Raw genomic sequence first — 9,979 nt, forward strand, 5'->3', positions numbered from 1 at the left:
AAAAAAAAACCTTCGGGGCTTTAAGCCAAACAAAATGAAAATAAGATGAGACACTGGGCTGCAGGAAACCCTGCAGTGACAATTCTTTGCTGTTTTCTTGCATTTAATTAAGTCACTGATCTGCAAACTAGTTGGAAGACTACCCACCAAGCACCAGGCATCCATGGACTAGTTCTGGTTCTTATAAGTCTGTTATATTTTGTCCTAATTTAGCCCAGTGTGAGTTTTTTGGGGACACCATAACAACGCAGTGAAAGTATAACATCCTACCCAGCAAAAATGGTTGAAATATGACTCTTAATTAGCCCACTGAGCAATTTTCTGTTAATTAGAAATCTACAAGGTGTCTAAGAGGTGCATAAAAACAAAAACCAATCCATTGTTTCTTTGTCTCTTATCCAGCCTTTCACCAAATATCAATGAAATCTTACCTTCTTTGAGAAACATGTGTAACCTTCTAACACTGAATGAGTTTTGATGATTTTATTATGGGTTGTGATGTGATACAGATCTTGCTTTCTTCCTGGATAAGCAGGTGTGGCATTGATTGCCTTGATTACTCTATTCTATTGCTCATTGTTTTTAAATTGGGGTGCTTGTAAAACAGTTGAGTGACAATTGAGAGGGAGTATTCTGCCAGTTGCAGAGAAACCCAATGTGAAGTACAGAGGTCACGTGGCCTGAACTTAGCAGAAGAACTGATTCTTTCATATATGAAAACGGCTGATAATTCTCATGAGCACGTGCGCTAAAGTCAGGTCCTCAAAGGTAACTGGACAGTTGACAAGCAGTTTGATAGCCAGGTGAGGCCTTTTTCCTTATTTCATGACAAACTGGACAAGGACAAATGTTGAGCTTGGATTTGGTAGCTGTTGTCTGGAGCTTTCAATTTGAGGCCCAAAGAGATGCTGATGCAAGTAAAGGGGGCCACTGTTAAGCTGAGAAAACAAAGTAAACCTATCAGAGAGGTAGCATAAAGGCATAAAGTCAAGGATGACCTCTAATTTCCTGCCTCTGAACTCAGATAAATCTAAAATTATTGTACTATCTTAGAAACATCGTGTCTAACCAGATACTTACTCGGAGAGAAATCTTGGAGCCATTTTTGACCAGGATATCTCCTTCAATGCACATATTAAGCAAATATGTAGGACTGCTTTCTTGCATTTGCACAATATTTCTAAAATTATAAACATTCTGTCTCAGAGTGATGCTGAAAAACTAATTCATGCATTTATTACTTCTGGGCTCGACTCTTGTAATTCTTAGGAAACTTAGGATTCCTAGGATACTTAAGAGTTGAATGGGAGGTAGAGCCTTCAGCTTTCCAGCCTCTCCTCTGTGGAACCAGCTCCCAGTTTGGATTCAGGAGACAGACACCCTCTCTATTTTTAAGATTAGGCTTAAATGTTTCTTTTTGATGAACCTTATAGTTAAGACCAGATCAGGTCATCCTGAACGAACCCTCCCTTAGTTATACTGCAGTAGGCTTTGGCTGCTGGGGGAGGGGTGATGATGCACTGAGTTTTTCTTTTTCATTTCTTTGTTAACTGCTCTGGATTGAGCTGTTAACAAAGCCATAAAGTTGTGAAACTCAGTGCATGCATTTAAAAATAGCATTAAAAGGAGCTCTGACCTGGATTTACTGTGGCTTAGTTACAGTGCTCGTGTGTATGTGTGTCTTACACACACACAGATACACGTGCAGGCTAAATTTGGAGCCATCTTATATGGCAGCTTTACCCCCCCTCAGTGAAGTTCACTGTTTGCTGCTTGTGCAACTTTTTTGTGGTGAATTTTCAGACCTGCTCCATTGATCTGCAGAGTTAACGCTGACACTGTCATCTGCTGCAGGTCATGCAGAGGTGGTCTTTGGCAGGAGGTAGCATGAACTGAAACTGTGGAAGAAAAATGTCAGAAAGCATTTATATAAAGTGGTGAAAATACGCTTGAACATTTCTGGGTCGTGAAAGGATTGACCGACAAATCTCAGACCACTAACTGCTGCAGAGGTACCCCACTGGACTGAGCTCTGGTGACTGTGGAGGCCATTTGAGTGCAGTGAACTAATAGCACTGAGATGCTGCCATGTGATTGGCTGATTAGATATTTGCATCAACATGACCAGATGTACATAATAAACTGGGCAGTGAGTGAATTTCATTTATCTATTCAGAGAAATACCCCAGAGCCAAGCAGGCTCTGGCCACTGACCAAGAGAATCCTTTTCTCAGTCTATTAAAATCAGCTCAAATCCTCCATAAGCAGCTGTGACCTCCCTCTGCAGATTATTCCAAGAAAAGGAGTAACATATTTAAGAGTTTTTATCCCTCATTGTCTCCTGACTCTATGGACAAACATTTGCAGATTCTGACGGTGATTTTTACACTCTGTACTTGTATGTACACAGATTAGTGAGAAAAATGCAGCCATAGAGCAACCTGGACAGGCTGTCAGTCTGTTGCAGGGTTAACATGGAGAGACAGACAACCATTCACCTATGTTGCCCACACCTATGGGCAACTTAGGCTCACCAATTAACCTAACCCCTCTAATTGCATGTCTTTGGACTGTGGTAGGAAACCACAGCACCTGGAGAAACCCACACAGACAAGGGGAGAGCATGCAAGCTCCACATAGAAAGGTGTTTTGGTGGCTCCAAACCCAGGACCTTCTTGCTAGGAGGCAGCAGCATTAACCACAGCACCTACTGCCTAAGATGCACTTGATTATAAAAAATATTTCTGTGAGGGTGTTTACAGAGAGCTCCCCTGTGGCCTTTCTTTCATATGAGAGATCTTTAACATCTTATTAGTATTGAATGACCTCATGTAATTCAGAAACAGCTCAATCACTCTCCTCTATTACTCTGAATGCTGAAAGTTTGATTATCACTTTAATGATACTGATAATCTGAACATCCACTGCTGGTCATACGCACCAAAAAAACATTCCACATGACCCCCTGAGAGTCAGCTGATTTTTGTTCAATAGCTTGAAAATTTTTACCTTTATACTGTCAATATTTTCCATAGCTTATAAAAGTCTCCTTTTTGCCTACGTTTTGATGCCAGGCTCATCCTCTAGCTGTAATTTCTTTTGTGTGAGAATAGTTTTCTAATATAACATGAAATTTTCATGTGACAAGCACCTTTACTTATGAAGTTGGGAGAGCTCAAAAATGCTGGAAACAACACATTTGAAAGTGTTAAATATCGACCCGCTATTTCTTTTTTTTTTTTTTTTTTTTTTTTATTTATTATTATTATATGCATTTCAAAGGTAAAACTTTGCATGAATGCAGTAAATGTACCAAAGCTACTGTGCAGATAATTCTGAGGGGGTCAGATGGAAGGCATGCACTTATTTTTCATGTTTCAGTGTAAGGGAGCTGAGATTGCTGCAATCATGAAGGAACTGAAGCCATGATATATATATATATATATATATATATATATATATATATATATATATATATATATATATATATATATATATATATATATATATATATATATATATATATATATATATATATATATATATATATATATATATATATATATAGCCCTGACAGCTACAGTAGTGGTGGGGAGGATCATTTTTGCTTTTGTCAGCTCACATGGTACAAGTGTTAATACTGAGCAATTAGTGAGCTAGTTTCATAACAGCCTCTTCATTTAGCATTTCTATATGAGATACCTAAGTGCCTAAAGAATTCAGAAGCTGCAAAAAAAACCCATTGATGTATTGGCTAACAAAAAATAAGCATATTGAGTACAGTGTAGGTTAAAGGCCATGAGAATTAATGCTAAGGCAGCTGGTCCAGTGGCACATATTGCTGCAATATTCTATATTTATAATTTTCTTTAATTTGTCAGTATGTGTTTGCTTATACATTCTATATCTTATGGTCAGATGGTATGAGACTGTGGCACAATGTAGTTGAACTGTCTTTGTCAACTAATACAAATTAGGTATGGGATGAACTTAAGAATGATATATTGCTATGGACAATAGGTACCTGCTTCCCTGTTTGTTAGTAGCTGCTATTCATATTTATGATTGAGGTCTATTCATTGAATATTAACTGTTATTACCTTATCTAATGCATTACCTCTGCCTGTCCACAGAAGCAGAAACATCATATGAATAAGCAACACGCAGCAGGTGGAGCCAATCACAAAACCAAAACTTTGTCAGTATGATTCATGTTCCAGCTGCAGGGAAATGTAATTTAGTTTTCAAATCTAATTATTCCACATGGAAATTTACAAATGGGCAGATGGGATTTATGTTCAGACAGCTTGATCACTTACTCTCAACAGGTGTGGACTTAATGAAGCTGAGGTCTCTGTCCCAGATTCTGTTTTTATACATTGTTTGGAGAGATTTGCAGAGCTGCTGCTGTTGTTTTCAATCAGTAGCTCATGTCAGTCTTGTATTTCCTTTCTCAGTTGTCTCTCTCTCTGTCCCAGGACTGCGTTAGAAAAAAGGGGCGTCATACTCTTGCTTCTTCCACAACAGCCACAGTCCAGCAACTGAAACTGGGGTCACCTGCCCTTCTCTTGACACCAAGGGTATCTATTGTTCTTCTAGGACAAAGATTTACCGATTTTCACATTTCAAGTTTGTGCCTGGAAGAGTTGCCTACACCCAGTAACATTTGCATGACCAGACTGGAAATTCCATTTACAGTTCAATCATTCAGAAGGTTCAATAAACGCTCCAGTTTTCTGGCAACTATTTCCTGCTTTGGGCTTTACAGGGTTAAGGATCTAACTGAGGCTTACCATTACTTACAGAGAGTTAGTGCCAGTGCTCACTTAATAAAGAATGAAGCTTTAGAGATGAGATTCTTATCTGACCTTTTCGGGGTTCTAGCTCATTATTTTATTCTCAGACTCTTCTGCAGTAGCTTTGCCTGATTCACAGTTTAAAATAATCCTTGTATATTTTATAGTGGGCCTTGGTGAAACCCCTCCATTCGTTCTTCTTCTGAAATTTTAGCTCCTCTCTTCTGAATAGCTGCTTTCTTCTGATCAGCTTCCCCTCACAAACAGAAGGTTTCAGTGGCAGGTAGGTGGATCTTCAGTGCCTGAGATGATCATATTAGGAATATCGCCTCTGCTTGCAATATTAAAGACCCTGGAGTAGAAAAAAACCTGTCTGAACAGAGTGTTGAGAACAGTCTGAAGTTTGAACTTTGGGTTCATGGGAATTATTTCCACATACATTGACCTCCTTGTTTAGGGCATCCACCTCTGTAACAGTATATAAGATAAGATAAGATAAAACTTTAATGATCCCACGACGGGGAAATTTGTGCATTACAGCAGCTCAGTACAGAGACAAAATGAAAAGGATGAGTAAAAACAAATAACTAAACTAAAAACTAAAATAGAATAGAATAAAATAAAATAGCAAAAAACTATACACATATACATAAGCACTATATACATAAATATATATATCAGTGTCAATACCCACATTTACATATACACGCATATACACACACGTCAAAACACTATATACAGATATCAAAATATTATATACATTTGTAGCCGGTAAGGTACACAGCATACACGGTATGCATTATATGGGTGAGTGTAATAAATAAAATAAAATGTATCTGACTGTATGGATAAAGTGATGGCAGAGGAGGTAAAGTGTCCAAGTGACTCAGACATTATGATGTGTTATACAGTCTAACTACTGTTGGGATGAATGACCTGCGAAAGCGCTCCTTCCTGCAGCGAGGATGTTTCAGTCTCTGACTGAAGGAGCTGCTCAGTTCACCCACGATCTCATGAAGAGGGTGATGGGGGTTGTTCATGATGGATGTCAGCTTTGCTAACATCCTCCTCTCACCCACCACCATCACAGACTCTAGATGACATCCCAACACAGAGCTAGACCTCCACACCAGTTTGTCGATCCTGCTCCTGTCCCTTTCGGTGCATCCACCCCCCCAGCAGGCCACTGCGTAGAAAAGGGCAGATGCTACCACTGTGTCATAAAAGGTCTTTAACAGAGTCCTGCAGACACCAAAGGACCTCAGTCTCCTCAGCAGGTGGAGTCGACTCTGGCCCTTCTTATACAGGACGTCTGTATTTGTACTCCAGTCCAGCTTGTTATTGAGATGAACACCCAGGTACTTGTAGGAGACCACTGTCTCAATGTCCTTTCCCTGGATGTTCACCAGTGCTGTAGGGGGTGGCTTCCTCCTGAAGTCTATGATCATCTCCTTCGTCTTGCTGGCGTTGATTTGGAGTGCGTTGTTCTCACACCAGCCGACAAAGTCACTGATGACCCCCCTGTATTCCTGGTCGTTCCCATCTGATACGCATCCGATGATGGCCGTATCATCTGAGAACTTCTGTAGGTGGCAATGGTCTGAATTGTACCTGAAATCTGAGGTGTACAGACTGAACAGGAAGGGTGAGAGGACAGTGCCCTGTGGCGCCCCCGTGCTGCAGACTACTACATCAGACACACAGTCATGGCACCTCACATACTGTGGTCTGTTGGTGAGGTAGTTGATGATCCATGCCGTCAGCTGCCTGTCCACTCCGGCTCCCTCCATCTTCCCTCTCAACAGTGCAGGCTGGATGGTGTTGAAAGCACTGGAGAAGTCAAAGAAAATGACCCTCACAGTGTTCCCTGCCTGCTCTAGGTGAGAGAGGGATCTGTGCAGCAGGTAGATGACGGCATCGTCCACCCCGATGCCAGGCTGGTAGGCGAACTGCAGGGGGTCCAGCGCTGAGTTCACCAGTGGGCGGAGGTGGTGCAGGATGAGCCTCTCCATGGTCTTCATCAGGTGAGAAGTCAGGGCCACAGGTCTGTAGTGGTTGGACTCCCTGGGATGTGCGATCTTTGGCACTGGAACTATGCAGGAAGTCTTCCACAGTTCAGGAACCCTCTCCAGATTCAGGCTCAGGTTGAAGATGTGCAGGACCACCTGACAGAGCTGGTCTGCACAATCCCTGAGCACTCTGGAGCTGATTCCATCTGGACCTGCTGCCTTCCTGATCTTCGTCTTCCTGAGCTGACTTCTCACCTGATCAGATGTGAGGTGGATGTGAGGCTGGGTTTGGGTGGGTGATGGGGCTGGCTCCGCTGTGGGTGAGGGTGAGGAGAGCGCAGGCAATGATGGCATTGCACCAGGAGAGAGGGGGGTCAGCATAGTGAAGGGGGCAGATGGGAGCTGAGGGGTGGGTGAGGTGGTCAACGACCCAGAGTCAAATCTATTGAAAAACAGATTCAAGTTGTTAGCCCACCCTCGGTCAACAGACACTGTGGCTCCTCCATTGTCCTCAAAGTGGCCAGAGATTTTTTTCATGTTTCTCCAGACTTCTCGGACTTTGTTATGTTGGAGCTGTTCCTCCATCTTCCTCCTGAAGCTCTCTTTGCCTCTCCGGATCTTGTATTTTACATCCTTTTGCACTCTCCTCAGTTCCTCCTTGTCTCCAGATCTGAAGGCCCTCTTCTTCTCGTTCAGCAGGGCCTTCAGCTCTGGGGTCACCCACGGTTTATTGTTGGAGAAGCACCGTACCTTCTTGGTTGGCACAGTGTTCTCCACACAGAAGTTCATGTAGTCTGTGATGCAGTGGGTGAGGGCGTCGATGTCCTCACCGTGAGGCCTGCAGAGTTCCTGCCAGTCTGTAGATTCAAAACAGTCTCTCAGGGCCTCACTGCAGTCCTCAGACCACAGTCTTATTGTCTTCTTGGTGGGGGGTTTCCTCTTCACAATGGGGGTGTAGGTGGGGTGAAGAATGACCAGGTTGTGGTCTGAGTGGCCAAGCGGGGGTAGAGGTGATGAGCTGTAAGCCTCCTTTGTGTTGGCAAACAGCAGGTCTATAGTTTTAGTATATGATATAAAAGAAGGAAAAGCAGAATAGGTCCCCTTTAAACAAAGATTTTTGGCTGGAATGCACAAAAATCCTAAAGTTGAACTGGCCATACTCCATTATTGCCTTCTAAATAAATAGCTTTCTTTACACACACAGTAAAAATTGTCATTATCAACCTAACTTCAGTGGTGTTTGGTTGAATACTTAATAGAAGCTTGCAATATGTAAAGAAGTAGTCATAATGTGCCATTTTTGTTGTAAATACATTGATAATTACCCTATAAATAATGTGTATGAGAGCTAAACTTCAAGAGACTGCTCTAGGAGCTGTGCCACAACATTACACTGTTCAGAGCAGTGAATCTGTTTACCTGAGCCACTGCAAACATAGCAGGTGTATTGCTGGGGGACACGAGAAGGCGCAGAGTTTGACATTGTTTTGATGAGTGGTTGTGTTCCCATCACAGTTAAGTACCAAACCCTTATCCTAACATAGATACAAATCTAACTACAACCCTAAAACCAAGTCTTAAGCCTTAAACAGGCCTTTATAGAGCAGCAGAGCAGCTTTATTTACAGTCACTCAAACATTCAGTGACTGAATCCTTACAGCTATCCTCTTTGTCAAAATACAGCTTAATGAAAGGTGACGTAAATCTAGCTCCAAAATGGAACCTGGATCTCCCTGAAAATGTACAAGTTTTAGGAAACAACTCAGCTCAGCATTCGTGTCCTTTTGGTAATAATTTCTGCTGTTTATGATGGGATATGTGCTTTGTACAGCTGCTACAACTGTTAATTTTAAATATCCATCACAGTTTCCAAACTAAGCATTTGTAGGGAAGCCTCTGCTGTGTTGATGAGGATAGAGGGTGCACATGGTTTCATTAGGCCTCTGTGTTCTGGATCCCATGTTCCCTCGGCATATTTAATTCACACTGCAGACTCCGTGGATCAGAGATGGTAAGCCTCAGTCTGCTCCCTCAGCACTGCACTCTGAGCAGAAACACGTGACGTTCTCTTTCCTCAAGCTGTCTTCCTGTCTGTCCTCTCTTGTCAGATTTTGTCACCTTGTCTCTACGTTTTGGCGACATCACAGTCACAGCAAGGGATTTTACCTTCTATGACCGTGCAGCCATTAAGCAGCTGGCAGCCAGCTGGCAGGTATCAGTGATGATTTATCAGCTCTGCTCTCTGTCTCCTGATCTTCACTGTTCACTGCAGAGCCTTTAATCAAGTCTCACTCTCCATCATAGTCTGTGCTTTTCCATTTAGTACCCAGGTCACTCTTTGTCCCTCCGTCAATTCACCTTTCGCCCTTCATCATTACGTCTGTTTCTGCATTTCCACCCACACACTGTCCTCTTTTTAATCCTCCTCTTCAAACCTGTGACCCTGTATTTTAGAAACGCCTCTTTCATGTCAGCATATCTCAGCTCCCTAAAGCTTCCTGACCTGCACCATTTCCAGGCAGGTTTCATTGAAAATATTAAGCTATGCTGTAAGAAATAAGCAGTCAGAAATATCCACAGTTGAGCAGTGGACAATTAGATATCACTGTGACTGACACTGCTGATCAGAGCATAGGGAATGAGAGACATAAGGAGGAAATGGCTTCACATGAAGTTAAAAAGTAAAAATAAAATAGGTCATACTGCCTGGGAAATGCCCTCAACTACTGAACTGGGTTTTAGTTTGAGAGTAGAGATTCTAAATGTAGAGACTATGACTGTTAAAGGGAGGGAGCTGTCTGATATGTCTAGCCTGTCCTTCTTCCCCTGCTCTTCTTCTACTCTCACACACCTGGATTCTGTTTCCTTTCACTGTACAGACTGACTGCAAGAAAGCCAGTTGCAGTAGTTTTGTTGTCTAAATGTCTTCATGCCCCCCCCCCCCCCCTTTTTTTAAATTGCATTAGCTTTATGCAAAAACATGACTCCCCCCCAGCACCCACCACCACCCCCACTTGCTCCTCAGCTTGTCCCTGTGTTGAGAAGGTCCAGGGTTCATTACTGCTCCCTGTCAGAGTGTAGAAGAAGATCACTTTACTGGCACACAACCTCCATCTGTATCAGGTACAACACACAACAACAATCAGCCTGTTACCTGCCTGCTAAGTGATCTCT

Source organism: Archocentrus centrarchus, chromosome 5 (assembly GCF_007364275.1).
Source record: "Archocentrus centrarchus isolate MPI-CPG fArcCen1 chromosome 5, fArcCen1, whole genome shotgun sequence".
NCBI classification, from domain to species: domain Eukaryota; kingdom Metazoa; phylum Chordata; class Actinopteri; order Cichliformes; family Cichlidae; genus Archocentrus; species Archocentrus centrarchus.